Source organism: Schistocerca gregaria, chromosome 2 (genome assembly GCF_023897955.1).
Source record: "Schistocerca gregaria isolate iqSchGreg1 chromosome 2, iqSchGreg1.2, whole genome shotgun sequence".
NCBI classification, from domain to species: Eukaryota; Metazoa; Arthropoda; class Insecta; order Orthoptera; family Acrididae; genus Schistocerca; species Schistocerca gregaria.
Window position 1 is genome coordinate 628663651 of NC_064921.1, and position 14202 is coordinate 628677852.

The 14202-nt window shown below is 36.9% G+C and overlaps 1 protein-coding gene across 2 annotated transcripts in view; it reads right to left on the reverse strand.

The window, feature by feature from the left end:
- LOC126334641 (ATP-binding cassette sub-family C member 12-like) overlaps positions 1 to 14202 on the reverse strand; it is a 498524-nt gene that overhangs the window by 338833 nt on the left and 145489 nt on the right. The gene's annotated exons all lie outside the window — the stretch shown is intronic.

Consider the following 14202-nt stretch of genomic DNA (forward strand, 5'->3'; position numbering starts at 1 on the left):
ATAAGAAAAAGTCGCATGGAGCCAGGTCAGGTGAGTAAGGTGTGTGGGGCAGTGAAACCACGCCGCTTTTAGCCAACAACTGTCTAACAGGGATCGCTGTGTGACAGGTGAGTTGTCATGGTGGAAGAACCACTTTTGTCTGCACAAATTGGGCCTTTTCTGAGAAATACTGTTGTGAAACCTTCTTAAAACTTCCAAATAAAAGGTTTAAATAAAATAGAAAGAAACTTCCACATGGGAAAAATATCTTAAAAACAAAGATTCCAAGATTTACCAAGCGGGAAATTGCCGGTAGATAGCCACAATGAATAAAAAAACACACAAAAACACACACAGAATTTGAGCTTTCCCAACCGGTGGCTGCTTTGTCAGGAAAGAGGGAAGGAAAAGGAAAGATGAAAGGATGTGGGTTTTAAGGGAGAGGGTAAGGAGTCATTCCAATCCCGGGAGCGGAAAGACTTACCTTAGGGGGAAAAAAGGATAGGTATATACTCGCGCGCGCGCGCACACACACACACACACACACACACACACACACACACACATATCCATCCATACATACACAAGCACAAGCAGACATATTTAAATATGTCTGCTTGTGTCTAGTGGCAGAAATACATACTCCGCAAGCTTCGCCCACAGCATTGTTATTCCAGTTTTTTCTGGGGGTGCCCCCTCATAACATGTTGCAGAGAATGCTCTTCAGCATGACAGTCATGACCTTGGTGCTTGTTTCATCATACGTGTCATCTGGATTCTTCCCTGAGACACCTGTTTACCAGAACTCTGTAGGTGGGAACGGGGGCTACAACATGTTCTTGGTTCTCACGATGCACCTGGCCTTAATTTATGTTAATTTCTTTGGTCTCAGCATTTCTTTACGTTAACTGTTCTTTTGTTAACTCCCTTTTAGCTTTATACATCTTCTATTTTGTAACTTTCCTATTTTTTGCCATCCCCTTCCACCTATATCATAAACAATGCACTTAGCTTTTCACTCTTATTACCTCTTGCATGATGTTTTAGCATAGATCTCTGTCTTGCATATTACCAATATTACCCTATCTTCGACCATACAAGCTGTCAGGATTTCAAATATTGTCCAGTGCTGCTTCCCAACAGACAATCTTTCCTTCTTACCCTGCCTTGTAAGTGACCGTTGACCTGAGATTCTGGGCAACTTATCTGAACTTCATCCCCTTTCCTAAACCTCACCAGGCATTTTCCTTCACTCATCTTGCTTCCTCTTCAACCCTACTGCAAGAAGAAGCAGTCACTGGCTCTTTTTTTTTTTTTTTTTTTTTTTTTTTAGACGTAGGCTAAAGAAATACAGTAAGTATTAACAATTGTACCGTATATAAGACTAACAAAGATTATTTGGGATAAATGGATCTTTTGTACTTTGACACGTTCCACATCATTACAAAAGAATCGTGTTCATGATCCATGGAACAAGTAATATAACTAACTAACTAACTAACTGAATGCTTGCAAACTGTAATCCCTTTTGTATGTGTATCCTCCTGCCACCACTCAGTAAGTAGATTTTTTTATCTATCTAATTCTATTAATGATATTAATTGTATTTATGGTTATTACTGTCATCTAAAATGTGTTTACCATTCTGCCAGTAAAAGTTTACATGCATTAATGTATTCTGTTAGATTCTTAACATGGTTGCTAATTACAAGATTAGTGCCTGGGTGATTTTGAATACAGAGTCCTCATGAACTTGATCCTAGTTTGGTAATTGGATTGAATATTAGTTTCTGTGTTTGCATGGGTCAATAAAAGTTAACTGCCCCTTTTGTCTAGAAGTTTGATATTCAAAGAGATGCACTTAGCAAACTACATAATTTTTATGAGTATTTCCTCTGGGCCTAAGCATCAATGCCGTAATCAATGGATATCAGGCTTACTTAAGTGTAGAAAAATAAATGAATAACATAAGCATGGAGTTTTCAAGTGACTCTTTATTTTCTTCTGTCCAGGTGTTCTTTAAGGTGTCCAAACAAATAATAATTATTAAAAAGAGGGCAAGGTGGGTAAGGGTCGTTTGTTGTAAGATGGACATTGTGTATACAGTCTTATACATGAAGAACAATTACTTTCCCTTGGCATGTCTTCTATGAAATGGCATGCTGTAGCATGTGTAAACATGTCTATAAGTAATGTGGAATAATATTTGGAACTAAATGTGGCCCCTTGTTTCTAATGATAACATTTCATAATTATTTTCCAATAGACATATTTCATTTGCATTACTGGAGACAAAAATATTTATGATGTAAATTTATTGAGTCTCAAGGAAAAAGTAAATTATCAATGTTATTTGTGCCAAAAGAGGACATTATATCTTGAACTCAGTTAAATAGCTTTTCACTGAACTCCTGAAAAGAATAAAGATAGTGAGATTTACAGTATGCATATGAATTTCAGGACAACATTCATGGACAACTGCTAACCATTGTTGAAACTAATTTTTACATCATATTCATTGTTACACAGTTACTTTTAATACTTCATCTGATGAAATGTTGAACATGATCAAATACATTGTGGTGTTAGGCATAACATATCCATGTTGCTCACAGCCACACTCACTATCTTTCAATATCCACCAGTCTATTTCACCTGTAAAATACATGCAGACAGAATTACATTTTTATATGTCATCTGACACAATGCTTTCATCACTAACATTGTTGAAGGGAAAGTGCTGAGAAAGAAAGGAAGAGGATGGTCTAGGATGCAGTATTTGGAAGAGAGGATGTGACAATCACATGGAACTGAAACAAATGACCTGTGACAGAAAAGAGTGGTTGAACTCACAAGGCACTGCTAGCTTTTAGAATATGTATGTTCTCCATTGGATTCATATTTTTCTTGACATGTGTTGTCACACAGAGCAGAAAGTACACTAAAATTTCAGCATCATAAGAAGCTACACAACTCTTATGAAGGCATAGATCTCATTTTGAAAATGTTAAATAAAACTGCATGTATTTTCAGTTCTTTCACATCAAAAAAATTTAACCATTCTCAATGACTTTTTGTAGCACACTTTTAAGAAGACCAAACTGCAGTGATGCAACCAAAGTCATTTTATCTAAAGACAAGAACAACAGGGAGAGGTGAGCAAATTAATCATTTTACACTCTTCTTTCTTTTTCCTGTATTGTCATTGTTGCAGCATATATTTATCTTCTTTGAATAACTGCAACAAACAGCATAATCTTTTATCTATAAAACCTGTGCCTGCCTGTAATACTTTACTCATTACACCAGTGCAAGCCACTGAATTTAAGCTTGTTGGGCCTGTAATGATTTTCAAAACTGTATCAGAAAATGTCTATATTGGACACTGAATGCATCTACTGGTACTTGCTGTAACCATCTAAGTACCTCTGTAGTTGTCATTTCTAAACACCTCTGTCAGGAAAACACATTGAAGGTAAAATTAGAGATCTGAGCTCACACTGTGGCTTACCAAAAATAATTCTACCTGGAGATCATTCACATATGGAACAAGAAAGGGAGGAAGTAACAGTGATATGGAAAATACCCTCCATCAAACACTATAAGGTGACTTCCAGAGTATAGATGTAGATGCACAAGCACTTGAGTGCTGGAGTGATCAGGTTTGTATAAGTCATTTAAAAGGTCAAGCTGCTAAATGGAGAGCACTGAATTTGACAGAATTTGTTTTCCACTGTCAATTTCAGAACTCCTTCAAAGCCAAATTTTGGAAAGAAGGAGATCAGAAAAAGTTGACTACAAAAAATTGTTACATAAGTTTGATAGTTATAAGCAGTTTGTGGAGTGGAATTTGAAAAAAGCTACACCTAGTTATGTGATTATAGGTAGTTCATTATAGTCAGTTTGTGGAGTGGAATTTCAATAAAGCAAAGTATCTTAATGACCTGATCAGAGAGGAACACTTGTACGTAGTTACTAGCAGATTCCTTTGGAAAACATGAGAAAAACTGCTGGTCAAAGACTGGATAAAAATGTCATATTTATTTGGCTTTTGGTTCAAGAAGACACCATAAAGAAGGTGAACAATAATGAAATCATTAGGGATACAGGTAAAAGGATTAGATTTGATAAAGATAATGGGAACGACCGATGATGGGAATGGCAGAGGTAGAGACAGAGAACACTGCAAGGGTTCTTGAAACTGTGGAGATAAAATTAACAGTATGCAAAGGGTAGAAAGAGTTTGATGGTGAGAATCTGATGAACTGATTTCCTTAGGAAGAAGTCAAGTAACGGGCAAGTGGTCATTTTGAACAATTTATACAAGTTTTATTGAAGAGGTACTAGTGAATGTTACTTTAGATTCAAATAGTACTGTAAATATTTTAGAAGGGGAATTTCTAGATTAGAATGTCTTACTGAAAAAACATTCTGAACCTCCAGTAAATAGTGTTATGCAACAGGAGTAACAATAGTAGTGAGTAAACCTCTTGGAAGAAAAATATTAGTAAAATTAAAAATATATCTATGTGAGTTTGAACAACATACATTATTAGTATCATCTATTAATGTGCCCTTGCTGTTTGGGTTGAATTGCTTTTGAACATTGAAATACAACTGGTTTTATAATATGAAAAATAACACTGGGAAAGACAGAGGTGTTGAGTAGTAATGCAATTAAACAAATTAATGTCCAGCTTATAGGAGTCACACAGGTAACAGAATTATCAGGCACCATTACATCATGTTGCTACATTCCAACTTGGTAGATCAGAAAAACAATGTGTGTTCAAACAACAAAGGTTCAATTGATTCCAACCAACAGAGAGCAGGGACAGTTGGTTTCATTCATAAAGCATCAACAATAAAGCCAGAAATGCTAAAAGATTTGAAGAGTTAAAACTACAACTGCATAACCTTTATTTTATGAAACACTCCTCTATTCCATTGGCCATTAAGGACACAGTAAAAAAAGGAAATCGAATGAATGGTGGGTTCTGGGTCCTTGAATGCATTAATAGTCAATTTAAAAGCTCGTTATTGGCGGTAAAATATCTGACAGTATGGTCAGAATAGTTTTGGATCCCCATACGGTGAATTCCATTATTAAAACTGGTAGGCATAGACCCCTTATAATTAACAGCAAAAATCTCTAAGACATAAGGACGATGGACTTGACAGGGTAATACTGGTAAATACCTCTAGGAGAGGAGTCACTTTCATATTTTGATGGGCATAGTTATCAATTTAAAGTGGTACAATTTGATCTCAATGTGTCAGTCTTCTCCTTCTTCTTAGCATTTATCCCACACTAGCAGGGTCCACATATTGACACATATGCCTCTATTTGGGTCTGTCAAGTACATCTCCATAGGTAGCATTGAAGAATTCCATATCCTCCTTGATACGGTGCATCCATCATGTCTTGGGTCCACCACGAGGTCATTGACCATTTATGTCCAGGTGCATAGCTGTTCTTGCCACCAAGTCTGCTTTACTGCACATGACATGTGTGGTCCATATTAACCTGATTTTCCACAGTTTGTCTGAGATAGGTGCAACTCCAAGTCACATTTGTTGAATGGTCAAATCAGGTTCGCTCAAGGGTCCATCGGAGCATTTGCATTCCCATCATGTGGGATGCTTTGTTGTTGTTGGCTAACACTCTGCCACCATAAAGTATGACTAGGTGTACTACAGTCCTATAAACCTAGGACTTAAGGCATAAAGGCATACGGTGATCACGCAGGATGCCAGTTACCTGTGGCCATTTCATCCAAGAGGTGTTAACATGGACACTGCTATCCGGTAGACTTTCTCCATCACTGCATATGAGTGAGCCAAGATATCTGAACTGCTCCTCTTTCTTCAGGTCTGCTCCAATGACTCTGATGGTCCCATCAGTTTGAATACCACAAGCCACGTATTCAGTCTTCTTGATATTCAGTCAGTTCTGTCTTTTTTCTATTCAGCCAGAGGCTAAATTTGCCAAGTAATTGATTCCATTGCTGTATCTGTTCCTGGAGATCTTCATGGTGTTTGCTTTCCAGTAAAACATTATCAGCATATAGGAGTGATCAAGGATGTAGTGACTGTAGGTCATATGTCACAGTGTCCACACAGAAGATAAACAATAGAGATGGCAATTTTGAACCATGATATACTACGATACTAATAGTAAAAGGTGGTGACATTCCCACTGCACAATGGACATCACAGGAGACATTTTGATACGACAACTAGACCCATTGCACATAGGCTTCAGGGACACTGTGAGATCATAAAACATGCCAAATAAGCTGATGTGGGACATGGTCAAAGGCCTTTCCCAGATCTAGGAATGACATATGGATATCTTTATTCTTCGGAATGTGTTTCTCAATAAGTAACCCAGCAACATGTATGGCATCTGTGGTTCCACTTCCTTTGATAAACCCGCATTGATTTGGGGTGATAGAAACAATTGGGCAGAGCCTGAAGTCCAAAACACACTCAAAGGTCTTCATGGTGTGACAAAGCAGTTGAATTGTTCAATACTACAAGCGTTCTGTCACATTATCTTTTGCCTTCAAGATTGGCATAGTGACACTAGTTGTTCAGACTGCTGGAACAATATCCTCATCAATCATTCTGTTGAAGGGGGTAGTAAAAGCTATGGCTCTTCCATAGTTCAGCTGTGATCATCAGGGTCAGTATCCTTACCATTCTTCATCTTCTTGACCACTTCCTTGACCTCCTGGATGGTAATTGGTAGTACAGGTCCAGCAAATGGATCAGCACTCAATATTGGAGGATGGTCAAATTCCTCATTGCCGATTTTGGAGATGTAATTACTCCATTTGTGGAGAATGTTGGAAGCATCTCGAAGGAGTTGACGGCCTTTATTCTTTGTGTGTTTGACATGACCAATGTCCTGGGTGGCTCGGTGGCATGCTTTTGTGAGATGGTAAATTTTATTTGCTCCTTCAGGTGTGTCTACTTCAGCATACACACTGTCATAGTAAGAAGATTTGGCTGCTGTAACTGCTCTCTTGGCAGTCAATTTTTGCATCTTATAGCATTGCAGATCTTCATTAATGCAGGACTGGAAACACACTTTGAGAGGCTTCTTCTTCTCCCTCACAGCTTTTGCATGCCTTTATTCCACCACCAGACTTCTTTATTGATTATTTATTTGCCTACCAAGAATGTTATTCACTGCACGATGGACTTGGCTAGTAATGCTGCCCCTTATGCCTGGTACTGGCTGGTCTGTGTCTATGTGGACAGCCTTAAGAGCAGTGGTAAGCTGAGCTTTGCATGCTGATATGCCACCATTTGGTTTCTGCACTCCAATGATTTGGGAACGATTTCAATTGTGAATATTCAACTTGAGGTTCATGACAAGAGGTTGATGCTGGGGGGAGGGAATTGACTCTCAAGGAATGACTTTTATGTCAGTTACCAGCTTCAGGTTGTGTCTTCTTGTAAGCAGATAGTCAATTTGAGTCTTGGGTCCACTACTTGTATAGGTTATCAGATGTGTGTGCCTCTTCTTGAAGAGTGAATTGGTCACCCCAAGCTCATGTGTTTGGGTAAAATCTGGAATCCTTATCCCATATCCATTCCATCATGAACTGGTCATATCCTTTTCTTGCTACATGACCATTGAGGTTGCCTCCTAGTATCAGATATTGTTTGTATTCAATAGCGCATAGATGAATATCTAATTCTGTCCAAAATTCATCCTTCTCTTAATCAGGGCATCTGACTTGGGGTGCATAGCAGGACACAATTCGAAATGTAGATGTGCCAAACTCGATCATTACACTCATGAGTCGATCAGAGATTTGGTATACATTTGTGACACTGTCCTTATACTTATCGCTAGTCACAATCCCTACACTATTACGAGTGCTGTTTGTGCTATTATAGTACAGTCCGTATCCATCACTGATCTCTCAGACCTCTGCTCCTTTCCATTGCATGTCTTGGATACGTGCGATATATATGTGCCGGTTTCTCAAGGTTTCAGCTAATTCCTGGCTTCTTCCAGACATGGTTACAATGTTGACAGTAGCAATTCACACATGGACTAACTTCTTTAGCCTACCTCATCCAGTGGCAGGTAGCCCTTGCCCATTTCTCACATTTCCTTGGCAATTGGAATATGCGTCAATTGTGGGGAACACCCTAGCGTTCATACCCAGTTTTTGAACAGACGTGCTTATTTGATGCAACTGATACAGGCTTCAGCTGATGTGGCAGTATCTATTTTAATTTGAGTGCTGGACCAAGCTATTGGGGAAAGTCTTAAGAATGTGGATGACATAATTGTTCCACAAACATGTTGTGGTCATTTTGAAACACTCAAGGAGCTTTTAGTTGGGTTGTTACAGCAGGGACTAAAAATCAAATTGACTACATTTCAGCATGATAGGAACAAAGTAAAGTTTATCAGACACATAACAATTACAGCAAGAATAAGGCCTGACTTGAAGAAATTAGAAGCCACTGACAAGTTTCCAATGCCCTTTATGAAAATACAGTTAAAGACCTTTGTAGGGATGGTAGGATTTTAAATAAAATTTGTCTCTGGGCCCAACCTGAATATCACATCACTAATAAACATTATAATGACAAGAAGAAAGTTGAAGTGGGCAAAGAAATCCAAACAGAAATTTGTTCCTGCAGAGAAAAATTCATTACAAGCTACTTTGCTATGTCATCCCAATTTCAGCTTGTCTTTTTGTTTAGCCACAGATCCTTCAGATTATGGACTGGGATGTGTACTTTTAAATGACGTAGGAAATACTGATGGTACTATACAGCACATTACTGCCCATGCAAGTAGGTTAATAACAGTACAAAACAGACTTATTGGGTTGGTTAGTTACAAATCCCAGAGATCACTTGAACAATTCTTTTATCCAAATGATGTGGAATGAGTCAGTTTACAGGATATGTGCAGATGATTAACATTAACACTAATGAACACTTTTTTTGCACTACCCATGCACTTACATTTAGAAACAAAGTTTTATCATCAGCCTATTCTGTTTTAAATGGAAATTTGTCTATGGAGTTGAAGGAGTTATCCAAGAGAAATGATTTTAACTTAGTTTTAAAACTTACTTTGTTAGTTATTAGACTTTTTATGTTATTGGGCAAATGATCAAAAATTTTCACTGTTGCATATTGACCTCTTTTCTGAGGCACTGACAAATTTAATAATGGGTAATGACATTTTTTCCTCTAGTACAATTCTCAAATTGTAATGGATTATTGACAATTATTTTTTAATTGAATATATGTATGTGACAGTGGAGTTAAAATGCTTAACTACTTGAAGAAGTACCTACATGGCTGCTGAGGATGGACATCACCTATTATTCTTACTGCTCACTTTTGTGCAATCAGTACTTTATTTCTAAGTGGTTATTTACGCCAGAAAGTTATTCCACAAGACATGTTGTTGTTGTTGTGGTCTTCAGTCCTGAGACTGATTCGATGCAGCTCTCCATGCTACTCTATCCTGTGCAAGCTTCTTCATCTCCCAGTACTAACTGCAACTTACATCCTTCTGAATCTGCTTGGTGTACTCATCTCTTGGTCTCCCTCTACGATTTTAACCTTCCTTGCTGCCCTCCAATACTAAATTGGTGATCCCTTGATGCCTCAGACATGTCCTACCAACCGATCCCTTCTTCTAGTCAAGTTGTGCCCAAACTTCTCTTCTCCCCAATCCTATTCAACATCTCCTCATTAGTTATGTGTTCTACCCATCTAATCTTCAGCATTCTTCTGTAGCACTTCATTTCGAAAGCTTCTATTCTCTTCTTGTCTAAACTATTTATCATCCATGTTTCACTTCCATACATGGCTACACTCCATACAAATACTTTCAGAAACGGCTTCCTGATACTTAAATCTATACTCGATGTTAACAAATTTCTCTTATTCAGAAACACTTTCCTTGCCACTGCCAGTCTACATTTTATATCCTCTCTACTTCGAGCATCATCAGTTATTTTGCTCCCCAAATAGCAAAACTCCTTTACTACTTTAAGTGTCTCATTTCCTAACCTAATACCCTCAACATCACCCGACTCAATTCGACTACATTCCATTATCCTCGTTTTGTTTTTGTTGATATTCATCTTATATCCTCCCTTCAAGACACTATCCATTCCATTCAACTGCTCTTCCAAGTCCTTTGCTGTCTCTGACAGCATTACAATGTCATCGGCGAACCTCAATGTTTTTATTTCTTCTCCATGGATTTTAATACTAACTCTGAATTTTTCTTTTGTTTGCTTCACTGCTTGCTCAATATACAGATTGAATAACATCGGGGAGAGGCTACAATCCTGTCTCACTCCCTTCCCAACCACTGCTTCCTTTTCATGCCCCTTAACTCTTATAACTGCCATTTGGTTTCTATGCAAATTGTAAATAGCCTTTTGATCCCTATATTTTACCCCTGCCACCTTCAGAATTTGAAAGAGAGTATTCCAGTCAACATTGTCAAAAGCTTTCCCTAAGTCTACAAATGCTAGAATGGTAGGTTTGCCTTTCCTTAATTTGGCTTCTAAGATAAGCCGTAGGGGCAGTATTGTCTCACGTATTCCAATATTTCTACAGAATCCAAACTGATCTTCCCCAAGGTCGGCTTCTACTAGTTTTTCCATCCATCTCTAAAGAATTTGTGTTAGTATTTTGCAGCCGTGACTTATTAAACTGATAGTTCGGTAATTTTCACATCTGTCAACACCTGCTTTCTTTGGGATTGGAATTATTATATTCTTCTTGACGTCTGAGGGTATTTCACCTGTCTCATACATCTTCCTCACCAGATGGTAGAGTTTTGACAGGATTGGCTCTCCCAAGGCCGTCAGTAGTTCTAATGGAATGTTGTCTACTCCCGGGGCCTTTTTTCAACTCAGGTCTTTCAGTGCTCTGTTAAACTCTTCACGCAGTATCATATCTCCCATTTCATCTTCATCTACATCCTCTTCCATTTTCATAATATTGTCCTCAAGTACATCGCCCTTGTATAGACCCTCTATATACTCCTTCCACCTTTCTGCTTTCCCTTCTTTGCTTAGAACTGGGTTTCCATCTGAGCCCTTGATATTCATCCAAGTGGTTCTCTTTTCTCCAAAGGTCTCTTTAATTTTCCTGTAGGCAGTATCTATCTTACCCCTAGTGAGATAAGCCTCTACATCGTTATATTTATCCTCTAGCCATCCCTGCTTATCCATTTTGCACTTCCTGTCGATCTCATTTTTGAGATGTTTGTATTTCTTTTTGCCTGCTTCATTTACTGCAAGACATAATTGAGTGAAAATATACAAAAGTGTCAGGAGATTAATTCACTTGTTTCCAAGACTAGAAATTTTATGAATGGCCAAAAAAAAGTAGTTCAACTTATCTTTTGCAGAAGTTCAGTAACATGCTTCTTACATTCAAGTTTTCACCAATACCTACATCCCAAAATTTGGAACATTCTACCATATTTACTGATTCCTATTCATATTCTACACCAATTGTTTTCTAGAACTGAATACTGGTATAGCGTGTTATCTCAAAATTTAGGGAAAGTCCATTTTCTGAGAAATGCTTAATAATTCTTTGAAAAACATCATTAATAATCTCTTCTGTGGCTTACTCTCTAATGGGACTTATTGTAACACTAACATCATTTGAAAAAATTAAAAATGACATAGTCTGCATGTTGAATGTCAAGTGGAAGATTATTGACATATATAAGAACAGACATTGACCCAAAATTGATCCCTGTGGGCTCCCTTTGTCATTTCTCACAGTCACTGAAATTATCTTCCCTTCCAACATCACTTGAATTATTCACTGTAATTTTTTGCATTCAATTTGTTAACTATGATTCAAAAGGGTCATGTGTAAAGCCATCAATTCCATAAAACTTGAGTTTTTCTATTAGTATACTATGACCTACACAATGAAAAGCGCATGTTGAATGTCAAGTGGAAGATTATTGACATATATAAGAACAGACATTGACCCAAAATTGATCCCTGTGGGCTCCCTTTGTCATTTCTCACAGTCACTGAAATTATCTTCCCTTCCAACATCACTTGAATTATTCACTGTAATTTTTTGCATTCAATTTGTTAACTATGATTCAAAAGGGTCATGTGTAAAGCCATCAATTCCATAAAACTTGAGTTTTTCTATTAGTATACTATGACCTACACAATGAAAAGCGCTGTAAAGGCCACAAAAGGTACCAGCTGATGATATTTTGTTATCTGAGGCCTGTAAAATTTGATGAATGAATGTAAAAATTGCATTGTCAGTTGAGAATCCTTCTGGAATCCATATTGTGATATGTTAAAAAATTGTTTGTCCTTAAATGTGAGACTTGTTTTGACTATATTATTTTTTCATACATTTTGGGATAAGGTGTTAGTAACAGGAATGGACAATAATTATTTGAGTATTTCCTGTCCCACTTCTGATGAAGAGGTTTAATGATTACATATGTAATCCACCTGAAAAAATTCCCTGTGCCAGTGATGCATTACATACGTCACTCAGGACATTGCTTGTTAAGTTAGAACACCTTTTCATAGCTATGTCTGAAATTCCATTGACATCCTACCAGCTTTTATTTCTATAATGATTGTAATTCTATTAATTTCAGCAAAGGGTGTTGGTACTACTTCTAGCTGCTTAAGGCTTTGTGAACTGATATCATTTTAATATAGTCACCTGTGTCCTTAACTGGAGCATTTTGATACTATTTTTGCTGCTACATTCAGAAGGTGATTATTAAAAGCACTTGCAACTTGTGAATAACTTTGTCATTTAATTCAATTGTTATGGCATCTTGCACACTGATTGGCTGTCCTGTCTCCAAATTGACAATATCCCATAGAGTTTTAATTTTACTATTTTTATTATTAATTTTTGTCAGGACATACATACTTCTTGACATTTTAATCACTTTCCTTACAATAGTACAATATTTTTTGTAGTATGCTATTAACGATGGATTTGATGTAATTTGGCTTTTATACAAATTTTCCTCTTCTTCTTACACACGATTTTAATTCCCCTAGTTATAAATGGTTTTCTATTTTTTTAACATATTTTATAAAGAAGTTTTCAGGAAAGCAACTTTCAAGTACTGACTAAGTTTTGTACAGAATTAACTGAATTTGAAATTAGCATTTCTTTCTATATAAATCTCATTCCACACCACCTCTTTTAAATTATTCTTAAACACTGTAAGCTTCTCTCATTAACAAGATTGACATATCAGGTAGATGGGAAAACACCAGAATGCAAACAATATGTAGGTGTTTTGTAAAAGTAGGTTTTAGGTAGCAACTTTGAAATGAATGAAAACTAAAAATGATGATTGTCTAACAATAAATAAACAGACACTATAAGGTTATCATATGAAGAATTATCATATCCAAACAACACTAAATGACTAGAGAGTGGGAAGAAATTAACTGGAATTTAAACACTCTGCATACATTCACTGAACATAAGCTTAAAATCACAGAAGACACACAATGAACGAAAACTGGAAAAAGCATGATATCTTTAACAACAGTATTAAATGGATATTATCTGGGCAGTGAACAAAAATAAACATCTGGAAATGAGGAGAGAGAGAGGGTATAATTTACACAAATCATAAACCATTAACACTTCTAATAAATAGTAGCCTAAGTCACGTTGCAATAGATTAAGCAGTTGGAAATACTTTACAGGATTTTAAATTCAAGATTCAGCATATTTGGGGCTTATATACTCAGGCAATGATGTACTTTCCAGGACACTTTTAATATTATTGCAAAAATTTAATATATTGTTTTTAAAAGTTCAAGAGTAGGAGGAAGACTGAAAATGCTGTTTCAATCATTTACAAACTTAGCAAAAAATATGAGGAATTGGCACATATAATTAAAACTTTGGAGGTGGTTTGCAGAAAGGAATTCTTTTAAAAGTCAGTCAGGTGGTTTACTGGAGATGTTTATTATGCATCATAGAAGGTAGCACATAATTATTTATCTACTCACCAAGCAAGAGAAAACACATAAAAAGATTAAAGAAGTGTGTAAGGTTTCAGAGCCAATGGCTCCTTCTTCTGGCAGAAGGGTTGAGGGGGAAGGAAAAGGGATGAAGGAAGAGGCAAGGTTTAGGAAATGGCAAGAGTTCAGAAAAGTCACCCAGAGGCCTGGGTCAGAG